Source organism: Engraulis encrasicolus, chromosome 6, assembly GCF_034702125.1.
Source record: "Engraulis encrasicolus isolate BLACKSEA-1 chromosome 6, IST_EnEncr_1.0, whole genome shotgun sequence".
NCBI classification, from domain to species: domain Eukaryota; kingdom Metazoa; phylum Chordata; class Actinopteri; order Clupeiformes; family Engraulidae; genus Engraulis; species Engraulis encrasicolus.
In genome coordinates this window covers 4,952,513-4,965,012 of record NC_085862.1, presented here as the reverse complement: position 1 = coordinate 4,965,012, position 12,500 = coordinate 4,952,513, and the positions used below count along the sequence as shown (strand labels likewise).

Sequence of the window (12,500 nt, the reverse complement as noted above, 5' to 3'; positions counted from 1 at the left end):
CACTATAAACTGTCGCCCGAAACGCCTCTCGTCGCCCAAATCGCTTTTTTTTCTCTTCAGTCACCAGCGATTCAATACAGTCAATAACTTCCATCATCGGAGTCGCTCAAGTCACGTTTGGTGTGTTTGTACCATTAGAGACATATACAGAGAGAGAGAGAGAGAGAGAGAGAGAGAGAGAGAGAGAGAGAGAGAGAGGGAGATCTCCAGACACTTCAGGAAATCAGACATGGCTGGTTATTTATTACAATACTGCTGTTTCAATTGGAAACTTTTCATTTCTATTCCGTTTACACTTTTCATAACCTGTATTAGACTGTTACGATCGCTTCCAGAGCAATGTGTGCATGTGCACTCTCTCACGTGAAACCCAGACAATTGGCGCCGTACAGCATTCTCCAGAGCTGGTGTGTGTGAATGTGGGGAATGTGTGCGTATGTGTATTTTGAATGTACTTTGAGTCAACTTCACAGTTGCGATACTGCCCTATATAAATATATGCTGTATTGTATTGTATTGTTTGATATTGTATTGCATTGTATGGGCTCGCTGCAGAGAGGAAGAAATACATGAGTCACTCAGCCAGGCAGGCACCACACACACTTGGGCACAACCTTGTATTCATGTTCGCTCGCTCGCACACACACACGCCCGCCCACACGTAAACTGAGGGGTGAGGAACAAATAAACACGCCGCACAACTTATGCACACCAACACATGAGACAAAGGCAGGTATTTAAGCTTTGTTTAGGACAATGTGAACTCATGGTAGTAAAAAGAAAAGAGACAGTGTTTACTTTTATGGTCTTATCTTTTGACCCACTCTGTGCTTGTCTGTTTGTCTCCGAGTTGGCATAAAGCATCGACTTGTTCGATTAGCCATTCAGGACGAGTCATTGTGAGCTGGCTTTTATTTTGCTCTCCCCAGATTCCACTTTTGAGATGTGCCACTTGCAATGACGGTCGTTGGGCACACAACAATTACCCTGAAAAGAAGACTGGACAATGGAGGACAGCGGGGAAGGGAAATTACGCTAACGACACAAGATTTTCTCTGCGTGGGCCCAAATGCCAATCAATATGCCCCCATTGGAAAATAAGTGTGCAAATGCTTTTCAATGAGGTGGGTCACCTTCAAAATCATCATGACGGAAGCAGCCATAACCTGCCTGCAAAGTGTGCCTGATAAATCTGATGACATCACAGTAACTCTGTACTAAAACCATGAGATTGAGAGCATACATGAGACCAAGGGGCATATGGGTACAAAATATAACCAGGGCTCTAAATTAACACCCGGAAACTGGTCAAAATCTGGAGAAATTTTACTATCCACTTTGATCCATTAGTGAGTATATGTTTGGCTAGTAAGATTAACATCTACTTGCCGCAAGCAACTTGGGGTTAAGTATCTTGCTCAAGGTTGCCGAACGGCTCCTCTACCACCTGACCTAACTACCACCACCCCTGGTTCGTACAACAACAAATTTGGGTCCGCAGATTTACCGGGTCGGTACAAGTCTGGTCCTGTTTTATAAGAGACGTCATGGCGAATTTCACCTTCTGCTCTGATCCAAACAAGCAAGGAGACTTCAGACTGATGCGCCACTCTGCCCTGAGAATTGAAATCCAGGCCAACAGAATGGAGGAGACACTTTCGACGACTACCCCCCAAACCTTACCGCGCTCACCCCATCCCCACTGCCACAACCTCCCAACACACACACGCGCACGCACGCACGCACGCGCGCACACACACACTTCAAGGCCCTCCCTCCACCACCATCCCCAGTGTCCCCACCTGACATGTTCAGGTCTAGACAGCCCGTCAGTCTGCTTCAGAGTTCAGACCCTACTGCAGTGGTTCTCAACCTTTATTGAACAAACGTCCCCTGGGCCTCATCACAAGCCTCCCAACGCCCCCTTGACCTCATCATAATCCTGAGAACGCCCCCCTTAGTATAAAAAAAAAATGAGATTGACTAATGCCCCTCAATGGCAACTAAGCACCGCCCCCTCTCAGCTGTAGCCTTCTCAACGCCCCCCCTAGAGCTCCCCAACACCCCCTGGGGGGCTGTACCGCCCCCGTTGAGAAACACTACCCTGCTGCCTTCCTACGTAGAGGGCAACAAATAAGGAAGTGCCTCAGCCTATGTAGTACATCCAAATACCCTTAGTAAGCTGTCAACCAGGAGGCAAACACTGACTTTCTACATCCGGTCAGTAAGCAAATTATGATTACTTTGCTGTCCTAAAAGTAAGCGGGAGTTTGACAACTGTACAGCCAATGGTCATACCATCAGGGGCAAACACACACACACACGCAAAAGTGGATGTCCATGAAGTGAAATAATGCAACAAGTCAATCAGGTCAAGAGAAAAGCCTGCCGTAGCCGCAGTAGCAGTGGCACTAGCACTAGCACACCAGAGCGCTAGCACAGCACCCGGCTCAGTGATGGGGTTTGGGTTACCGCTCTGAACCCGACGCTCACATGTGGGCCGATGATATACACCAATGTAATTAACAAGAGTAGTGCACACTCACTCACACACGCTCACACCAACACACACACACGCACATGCTCTCTCTTCCTCACACACACACACACGCTCTCTCTCTTCCTCTAACACACACACACACGCACATGCTCCCTCTTCCTCACACACACAGCCACGCTCTCCCTCTCTCTCTCACTCTCTCACACACACACACAGACACACACACACACGCGCACATGCGCCCTCTTCCTCACACACACACACACACACCCAGAGTGGGGCTAGTGGATGCGGTGCGGCTGGTGGTGGCCTAGCCCCAGGTGTCGTGTGTCGGGCGGTGTAACTCGAGGCTCTGGAACAGGGTGTGATTTAGCATTTTAACCACAGGCACTTAAGGAAGAGCCCCGCACCGCAGCGAGCGTGTGTGTGTGTGTGTGTGTGTGTGTGTGTGTGTGTGTGTGTGTGTGTGTGTGTGTGTGTGTGTGTGTGGCGGAAAGAAAGGAGGTAGGGAGGGAGAGAAGACTTCTAGTGTGTGGCAGCATGGCTGTGTGTGTGTGTGTGTGTGTGTGTGTGTGTGTGTGTGTGTGTGTGTGTGTGTGTGTGTGTGTGTGTAGGAAGAAAGGAGGTAGGGAGGAAGAGAAGACTTCTAGTGTGTGGCAGCATGGCTGTGTGTGTGTGTGTGTGTGTGTGTGTGTGTGTGTGTGTGTGTGTGTGTGTGTGTGTGTGTGTGTGTGTGTGTGTGTGTGTGTGTGTGTGTGTGTGTGTGTGTGTAGGAAGAAAGGAGGTAGGGAGGAAGAGAAGACTTCTAGTGTGTGGCAGCATGGCTGTGTGACGCGTGTGTGTGTGTGTGGCACATGGAGACCGCCCTGCTGCAGTGGGTGTGTGTGTGTGTGTCCAGGGAGACGGCTGCTAGAATGTGTGTGTGTGTGTGTGTGTGTGTGTGTGTGTGTGTGTGTGTGTGTGTGTGTGTGTGTGTGTGTGTGTGTGTGTGTGTGTGTGCGTGTGCGTGTGTGTGCGTGCATGTGGCACAGGGAGGGATGGGACCGCCCTGCAGTGTGTGTGTGTGTGTGTGTGTGTGTGTGTGTGTGTGTGTGTGTGTGTGTGTGTGTGTGTGTGTGTGTCAGAGCTTTTCACCCTGGCACCCATGATGGACTTTCCTGGTTCACACCAGGCCATATCACATGTGAGAGATATGGTCTAGAGACCACCAACTGAATTTCTCGTAGGGGAGGTGTGGTTTACGATTGCAAATAGTCGTTTCGAATGCATCATTTGGTGTGTATGTAACCCATAGCCATTACATTACATTACACTACACTTAGCTGACGCTTTCATTTTATCCAAGGCAAAATGAAATGCTTAACTTATATAACTTACTCATTATTTTTCAGGGTATTGGTTACTGTCCCTGGAGCAATGTGGGGTTAGGTGCCATGGATGGAGATGAAGGGAGAGGTCAGGGGGGATTCGAATCTACAACCTAGAGATTGAAAGACCAACTCTCTAACCACTAGGCCATGGCTGCCCCTAGCCAATGTCAGTTGTACTGCAAACTACTGCAAACCAGCTTCCATTTGTCGACAACTTCACATCACCGTCCGTCTATCCATCACTCGCTGTTCTCTGATTGGCTCCCTGGCTCAGGCCACTCTGTTCTGTTCAGCATCCGTGCTATCTTTCAGATCGGAGCGGTTGTGCAAAGCAGCGTGGGACTTCCCATAGCAGCCTAGTGATGGACCACACCACCTGCATTATTCATGGGGCAGAGGAGCGTGTGTGTGTGTAAGCATGTGTGTGTGTGAACGTAATGTAATGTAGTGCAGTGTGTGTGTGTGTGTGTGTGTGTGTGTGTGTGTGTGTGTGTGTGTGTGTGTGTGTGTGTGTGTGTGTGTGTGTGTGTGTGTGAACGTAATGTAATGTAGTGCAGTGTGTGTGTGTGTGTGTGTGAGAACGTAATGTAATGTAGTGCAGTGTGTGTGTGTGTGTGTGTGTGTGTGTGTCGCTGGTGGCTGGAAAGCAGATAGGAAGTGGGGTTCTCTGAGGTTACAAGTAAGAGCAGTGGCAACTGGGACAGGAGGACAGAGGAGAGGAGAGGAGAGGAGAGGAGAGGAGACAGGAGAGGAGGAGAGGAGAGGAGAGGAGAGGAGAGGAGAGGAAAGAGGAGAGGACAGGAGACAGGAGAGGAGGAGAGGAGAGGAGGAGAGGAGAGGAGAGGAGAGGAGGGGGAGGAGGGGAGAGGAGAGGAGAGGAGAGGAGAGGAGAGGAGAGGAGGGGGAGGAGGGGAGAGGAGAGGAGAGAGGACAGGACAGGAGAGGAGAGGAGACAGGAGAGGAGAGGAGGGGGAGGAGGGGAGAGGAGAGGAGAGGAGAGGAGAGGAGAGGAGAGGACAGGAGAGGACAGGACAGGACAGGAGAGGAGAGGACAGGACAGGAGAGGAGAGGACAGGAGAGGAGGAGAGGAGAGGACAGGACAGGACAGGAGAACAGAGGACAGGAGATGAGAGGAGAACAGAGCAGAGGCCAACTAGGGCTGTGGGTCAGTCTGTGAGCGAGAGAGAGAGAGCGAGAGAGAGAGAAAAGAGAGGACAAGAGGAAAGGAGAGCCAACATGGGGCAGAGGCCAACTGGGGTTGTGGAACGGAAAGAGTAGAGGAAGAAAAAAGTAGAGAGCGGAGAGAGGAGAGACAAGTTAGGTGAGATGACAACTGGTGTTGCAGGTCAGAAAGAGAGAATGAAGGAGAGAGTGAGAAAGGGATAGAGGGGAAAGGAGAGGGAGAGAGGGAGAGAGGGAGAGAGGGAGAGAGAGAGAGAGAGAGAGAGAGAGAGAGAGAGAGAGAGAGAGAGAGAGAGAGACACTGAAGAATGGAAAGAAACAGAAGAGCGTGTGAAAGTTGAGCAAGGTCAACAGGTCAACAGGTCAACAGGTGAACGTGTGTGTGTGTGTGTGTGTGTGTGTGTGTGTGTGTGTGTGTGTGTGTGTGTGTGTGTGTGTGTGTGTGTGTGTGTGTGTGTGTGTGTGTGTGTGTGTGTGTGTGTGTGAAAAAAGAAGGGTCTACTCTAGACCAAGGGGTGGGGAACCTATGGCCCGAGCGCTGTTTACGGCCCCTGAGGCAGTCAGCCCCTGATATGATTGTAATGTTGTGCAGTTTCACATGAAATGTGACATGTCTGTGTGTGCAATGCATGCAGGTATCATGTGTGCAAGAAAGCAACAAGGGGAGTCCAAAACGCGCACACACACACAGGCCTACTGGTGTCACCTCACTTGAATCCAGCACGTCTACATTGCTAGCAGGCTGCAGGCAAGCCTCTCATGCCGAGGCAGGCGAAATGAAGCAAAGAGAGACAAAATTTCAGCGTTCCGCTCTGACAGTTCAATAGGTCGCAGCGGCGAAGCAAATCGATTGAAACATTGATGTTGTTGATATGATTGGCTGCCGCAGGTGAAATTCAAACCTAATTTGTATAATCTTAAAGGGACACTGTGTGAGATTTTTAGTTGTTTATTTCCAGAATTCATGCTGCCCATTCACTAATGTTACCTTTTTCATGAATACTTACCACCAGCATAAAATTCTAAGTATTCATTATGACTGGAAAAATTGCATTTTTCATACATGAAAAGGGGGATCTTCTCCATGGTCCGCCATTTTGAATTTCCAAAAATAGCCATTTTCAGCTGCAAAAATGACTGTACTTGGACCATACTAGAAAATATTTGTTTCATACTTAGTAAACTTTCATGTAAAGATCAAATTTGGCAATAGGCAGCCCAATTTCAATAAACTGTATAATTGCAGTACCTTTTTGACCATTTCCTGCACAGTGTCCCTTTAAACTTGGCAAAATATTTTTGCTTCACTTCGCCCCTGTTCACTTGCCTTTGCCCCACTGACTCAGGAATGAAAGGTCTCGTGTATGTGTCCCTGGCATCAGAGATAGAGATCAGGGGCCTATACTGAGAAGCTGGTTCAGGAGTAAACCAGGTTAAGGTAAGAGGTAAATCATCTAATAGAAGAGCCTGGAGTCCTCATTTTCTATTACATGACTAACCTCTTAAAGGGCAACTCCTGCCAATTTCAATGTGTTATCGTATTGCTCACGCTACCCTTGACTTGTCAGTACCCGGTGACGGTTTTTGGCCCAGCCCTTTTCAAAATATGAGCTATTCTAATGGGGGCAACTTTTGATTACATTTTTTAAAAAATGAGCATAGGCCTACTCCAAATATTTTCCCAAAAGGTAGCTGTTTGCTAGCTGTCTGCTGATGTTGCATAACCTTTTGGATGTCTTTGGGAATAAATAAAAATGTTTTTTTGAAATGTAAACAAAAGTTGCCACCATAGCTCATATCTCGGAAAGGGCTGAGCCAAAAACTGTGGCGTCACCGGGTACTGAAAATTAAGGGTAGCTTGAGCAATACAACAGCACATTGAAATTGGCAGGAGTTGCCCTTTAACTTAACCTGGTTTACTCCTGGACCAGCTTCTTAGTATATTGCCAGGCCCCAGCTAGCTAAGCAGACCAGCCTCCCTGGGGGTCATCAATCACAACGACGCGAATCAGTCAGGTCCCTATCACCTTGCTCTTCTCATTATGACACGAGCACTCCTCTTTTTCTCTTTCACCATCTTGTTTTTTTTCTCTCCCTCTCTCTCTCTCTCTCTCTCTCTCTCTCTCTCTCTCTCTCTCTCTCTCTCTCTCAGCCATGATGGGGTTTAATTTCCTGTGTAAGGTAACACCCACCCCACCCATCCATCACCTCCTCCTCCTGGTCACCTGCACTAGCACTAGCAGCAGCAACAGTAGTGGTATGGCATGTCTCTAACTTCTTGATGAATGGTTCTCAACCTTTTTTGAGGAAGCGCCCTCATCACAAGCTTCCCAACGCCCCTTAGCATCCTCATAAGACTGACAATGCCCCCCCTGAGTATTAAAAATAAATAAATGGACTAATGATGCCTCCCAATGGCAACTAAGCACCGCCCCCTCTAAGCTGTATCCTTCTCAACACCCCCCTAGAGCTCTCCAACGCCCCCTGGGGGGCTGTAGCGCCCCTGTTGAGAAACACTATTCTAGATGAATGGCCCTCAGCGGGAAGCTAGCTTGATTACTTTGTAAAACGAGCCTGCCGTGCCACCACCACCAGAAGCCCAGAGCAGGTGTGAGGGTGGATGGGTGTGGAGAGAAACAGACTTTTGGGCATTTCTTTTCTTTTTTTTAAAGATTTTTTTTTTTTTTTTACTTAATTGATGATAGTACAGTGCAGATGGCAGGTGACAGGAAGTGATTTGGGAGAGAGAGAGAGAAGGGTTGGGAAGGGCCGGCAAAGGACCCGAGCCGGGAATCGAACCCGGGTCAGTCGCATAGTAGACGAGTGCCCTATCGTTTGGCCGCGGCAGGGCCGACTTTGGGCATTGCTGATGACTCTGCCACTGCAGGTGCAGGTGGCAGCAAAGATTCTCTGTTCTAAAAAGATAGCCAGCTGGTGACGTCAACAATAGGATGGAATGTTTCACCAACCAAGTACTTCTGGTCTCCTAAAAAGGCGTGGCCAATCTGTGTGACGATGTTCGTTTCGCGCCCGTGCAACTTCAAACTGCTGGCAGAGTGCTGCCGTGCTGTGCTACTCGTGAAGCAACTGCACTGCATTAAGAACGTCTCTGGTGGCAGGTGAATCGAACCCGGGTCAGTCGCATAGTAGACGAGTGCCCTATCGTTTGGCCGCGGCAGGGCCGACTTTGGGCATTGCTGATGACTCTGCAACTGCAGGTGCAGGTGTGGCAGGTGTGGCAGGCAGGCAGGCAGAAAGGAAGAGAAAGTGCAAGTGCTGGTCTGGACCAAAAAGAAGATTGTTCTATGCTCTCAAAACAATGTTTAATGGCACAACGTTTCGTAGGCTCAGGTCCTTGCACTTTGATGAAGGACTGAGCATCCGAAAAGTTGTGCCGTTAAACTTTGTTTGGGAGCGTAGAACAGTGTTGCGGAGGACCTTTGTCATTTCCTTGCAGACAGGACAGAGCCTGGCTATTACGGCTACAACTCCAGACCGAAATGCTCAAAATCCATTGGTCCCACACCCTGGGTGAATTTAAAAACTCTCAAAATAGTTCGCCTGGCCAAACTAAATTGAGAAGCAAAACTTTATGCAGCGTCGGCGGTAGTATGGATGGACAGTGGACCCAGACCTGCACAGGGTTGGGGGGTGGAACAGGAGGAGGTCACGTTGGGGGGTGGGAGACTGGTGGTACTCAGTCCTGGAACCTACCTCTTGTATTGTTATTATACTGTGCTTTCACTGTTATTATTTCTATTATTGTAGTGTCTACATTCTACATTTATCTTATCTCTGTTACATGTTCAATGTTCAATGTTCAATGTTAATTTATACTGTATTTATTATTGTCCATTGATACCAGTCCATAACATAACCCCTCCTGTCTGCACTTTGTCAGTCTGAAAAATGTCAGTTTGTATATATGTCTTGTCCTGGCATGGTATGGAGAAAAAACATAATTTAATTTTTCCTTGTATGTCTTGTGCATATGATGAACGTGACCATAAAAGCTGACTTGACTTGACTTCAAAAGGGGACGTCACGTGACGGAGGGAGTTTGTAAGGTGACACAGCTGTATTGAACTGTTGTGAGTGACCACCAAACTGTCCTTCCTGAAACAAACACATACTTTAAATGCCTTGAGTGCCCAGGGAGAGGACGTTCAAAAACAACATACACAGCACCACCTTCTGTACCCACTGCCTAGCACGCACGCACGCACGCGCGCACGCACGCACACACACACACAAGCACAAACACACACACACACACACACACACACACACACACACACACACACACACACACACACACACACACACACACACACACACACACACACACACACACACACACACACACACACAGCAGTCAAATGCCCTGGGAGTCAGGAGGCAGAGAGAGGATGGTCAAAGCTCAGAGGGCCCACTGTGCCCTCACCACAGTGTCTGTCGCTCACACACACACACACACACACACACACACACACACACACACACACACACACACACACACACACACACACACACACACACACACACACACACACACACACACACACACACACACACACACACACACACACACACACACACACCGTCAGGGCATGACAAAATCAAAATGCCCCTTTGAAAAATGGACATACAGAGAGGGCCGGCCACTATGGATTGTCCTCATCTCACCACAACGTTTCTCTTGCACGCATGCACGCAGGCACGCACACGCACACACGCACACACACACACGCACACACGCACACACACACACACACACACACACACACACACACACACACACACACACACACACGCACACACGCACACACACGACAACACAGTGCCCTCACCTTGGCACCTGTCCCAGTGCCAGCTCCTGAGGCAGCAGTTGGCAAGGCTGGCACGGCGTGCCCACTTTGCTCCGTGTCACGGGGACAATGAGGGGGTGGAGAGCAGTAAATGGGGCCGTGATGCCGCCATCACGCACCGTAAAAGGTGACTACTGTGCTGTGCTACACTGTAAGTGCGTTCCAATATGCGACCTTGCATCCTCCACTTGTGCTTGTGGCCTCATACCAGGAAGTAATACATCATGATGACATCACTGACGACAGCATTATATTTCAATATCTCGCAAAAGCTCAATTGTTAAGTCATTTTCTCATTTGCAATTGGGATGGTGAATTAAAAACAGTCCCCCAAAAGTTGTTGTGGCTAGGCTGACAGCTGGGAAACTTAATTGTTTTCCCCACGGAGGATGGGCCAGGAGGCGGGGCGAGGCCACAAGCACAAGTGGAGGACGCAAGGTTGCATATTGGAATGCACCCTGTGTGGCCTGAAGCGTAACGACCTGGAGGCTCATTTATCAGAAATGTGCCTAAATACACGAACATCTCTGACCATTTTGCACACAATACTGACTGCGGATTATGGCTACCTTAAAACAGTTTTTTCAAAGAGGGTAGTGCGTTCAAATTCACATGTCATTGAAAGGGATATTTAATTGTATCATGTATTGTTACTTGGAGGCATTTCAGGTTGCAAATTACCTCGGATGCACGCGAGCACCTTGACTTAGGTGACTAAAAAGGTTGCAATTCACTATAGAAGGTGTGATATAGACTGTTGCCGCAAGAGAATAACTAAGGGACATAAACCTTCGTGGCAGGTTGTCAGTTTCATGATATAACCACAGATACTCTAGGAAGACCAGATACGCCACTGGTTGATTTCACTGTGTATTTCCGGTTGCCGAAACGAGGCAGGTTTGTATTAGTTCTATGGCAGATTTAGAACTGAAGGGGCAGTTCCACCCTTGTCCACGTGGTGGCCCGGAGACCAGAATGAATGGAGTCCTATGGAGCAAAACCCCTCATGGTGCCTTTATCTCAGTATATGATTTTTTCTTGTGTAATTCGGATGTTGCTTTCGAAAGACTATATATAGAAAATACCCACGGCTGAGTTTTAGATCTTTTGAGCCACGCATATGCTTAAAAAGTGATTTTTAAGTGTCTATGACGTCACATCCGTAGCAAAATGCTAGCGAGTAGTGAGCAACAAAAACGCCTCCTGTAACAAATCAAACGGACATATGTGCTTTTTTATTATACTGTTGAGTGAAACCCTTATTGAAATCTCCAGAACGACATTCAAATCTGAGCTTTGTTGATGAGACCTGGGTGAAAATTAAGATTTTTAGCATCTAGCTCCATTGGGTCCCATTCATTCTGGTCTCCGAACCATAGAACTAATACAAACTAATACAAACAACTGGTACAATAGGGCTTAATAGCGAGTGGCTAGGCTGTTCTTATAAGGGCTGTGATATAACCTTTCTGGCACGGCACCAGCAGTTGTTGCATTGTGTACACTGTACAGGCATTTATAATATGTTGAATGAAATCTTATTCAGTGTACAGGTCCAGGATACTATGCCCTGACAACCGACGATGGGACTAGTGCTACATTTCCTTCCTGAAGCAGTCAAAATGGCTCATTTGTCAAAGAAATCTAAAAGAAAACAAAACAAAAAACGATTCTTGTTTTGTTTATGTTTGCTGGAATTGCCTCAAAACATACAAACCATCAGCATCACTGCTGTTATCTGAAGTGCCTTCACATCAACACCTACAGTACAGGTCTTCAATGCGGTCATTTGCTGACACCATGTGGCCAAGCAAGTGTACTGCAGCTTAAGAAATGAAGCGGCCTTCAATCCTTTTCTCCTTCTACTACTTCTCAGGGTGTGACTACTCTACTTCCCTGGTCCTCCCGTTAAGGGCAGCCAGTCATGGGTAAGCAATTAGGGTGTCAGACTTGCAGCCCAAAGGTTTGACTCCCAATCCGCCAGGTTGGAGAGGGGAGTAATTAACCAGTGCTCTCCCCCATCCTCCTCCATGACTGAGGTACCCTGAGCATGGTATCGGACAGCCGCACTGCTCCCTCAGGCGCCATTGGGGGCTGCCCCCTTGCACGGGTGAGGCATGAATTCAATTTCGTTGTGTGCAGTGTTCACATGTGTGCTGGAGTTCTGTGTCACAATGACAATGGGAGTTGGAGTTTCCCAGTTGGGCTTTCACTTTTCATTTTCTCAGTGAGTGGGGGGTGGAGGGATATCTCTTTGATACTAATGTACTAGGGTCAAGAGCTCAAAGAAGTGTGCCGTGTCGTGCAGTAAGTGCTGTGCTGTGCTTGTAACGCAGCAAATGTCACAGGACTATAATAGTACTCAACTCTGAACTGGGACTTGAGACGGGACTTCCGTCTGTTTCTCTATGGACTTGGACTTGTCTTGGACTGGACTCGCTATTAGTTGGACTCTGACCTGTCTTGGACTCAGACACTGGTCTTCCCAAATAAGCTTTTGGACTTGCTCGAATCTGTCTATATTTTGTTTAGAACGCTGAATATCATAGATTCTAAAGTGGAGCTTGAAATCAAATAACA

At 48.0% G+C, this 12,500-nt stretch overlaps 1 protein-coding gene across 3 annotated transcripts in view; it reads right to left on the bottom strand.

Annotated features, from left to right (window-relative positions):
- ccdc124 (coiled-coil domain containing 124) overlaps window positions 1-12,500 on the bottom strand; it is a 25,298-nt gene that overhangs the window by 7,667 nt on the left and 5,131 nt on the right. The gene's annotated exons all lie outside the window — the stretch shown is intronic.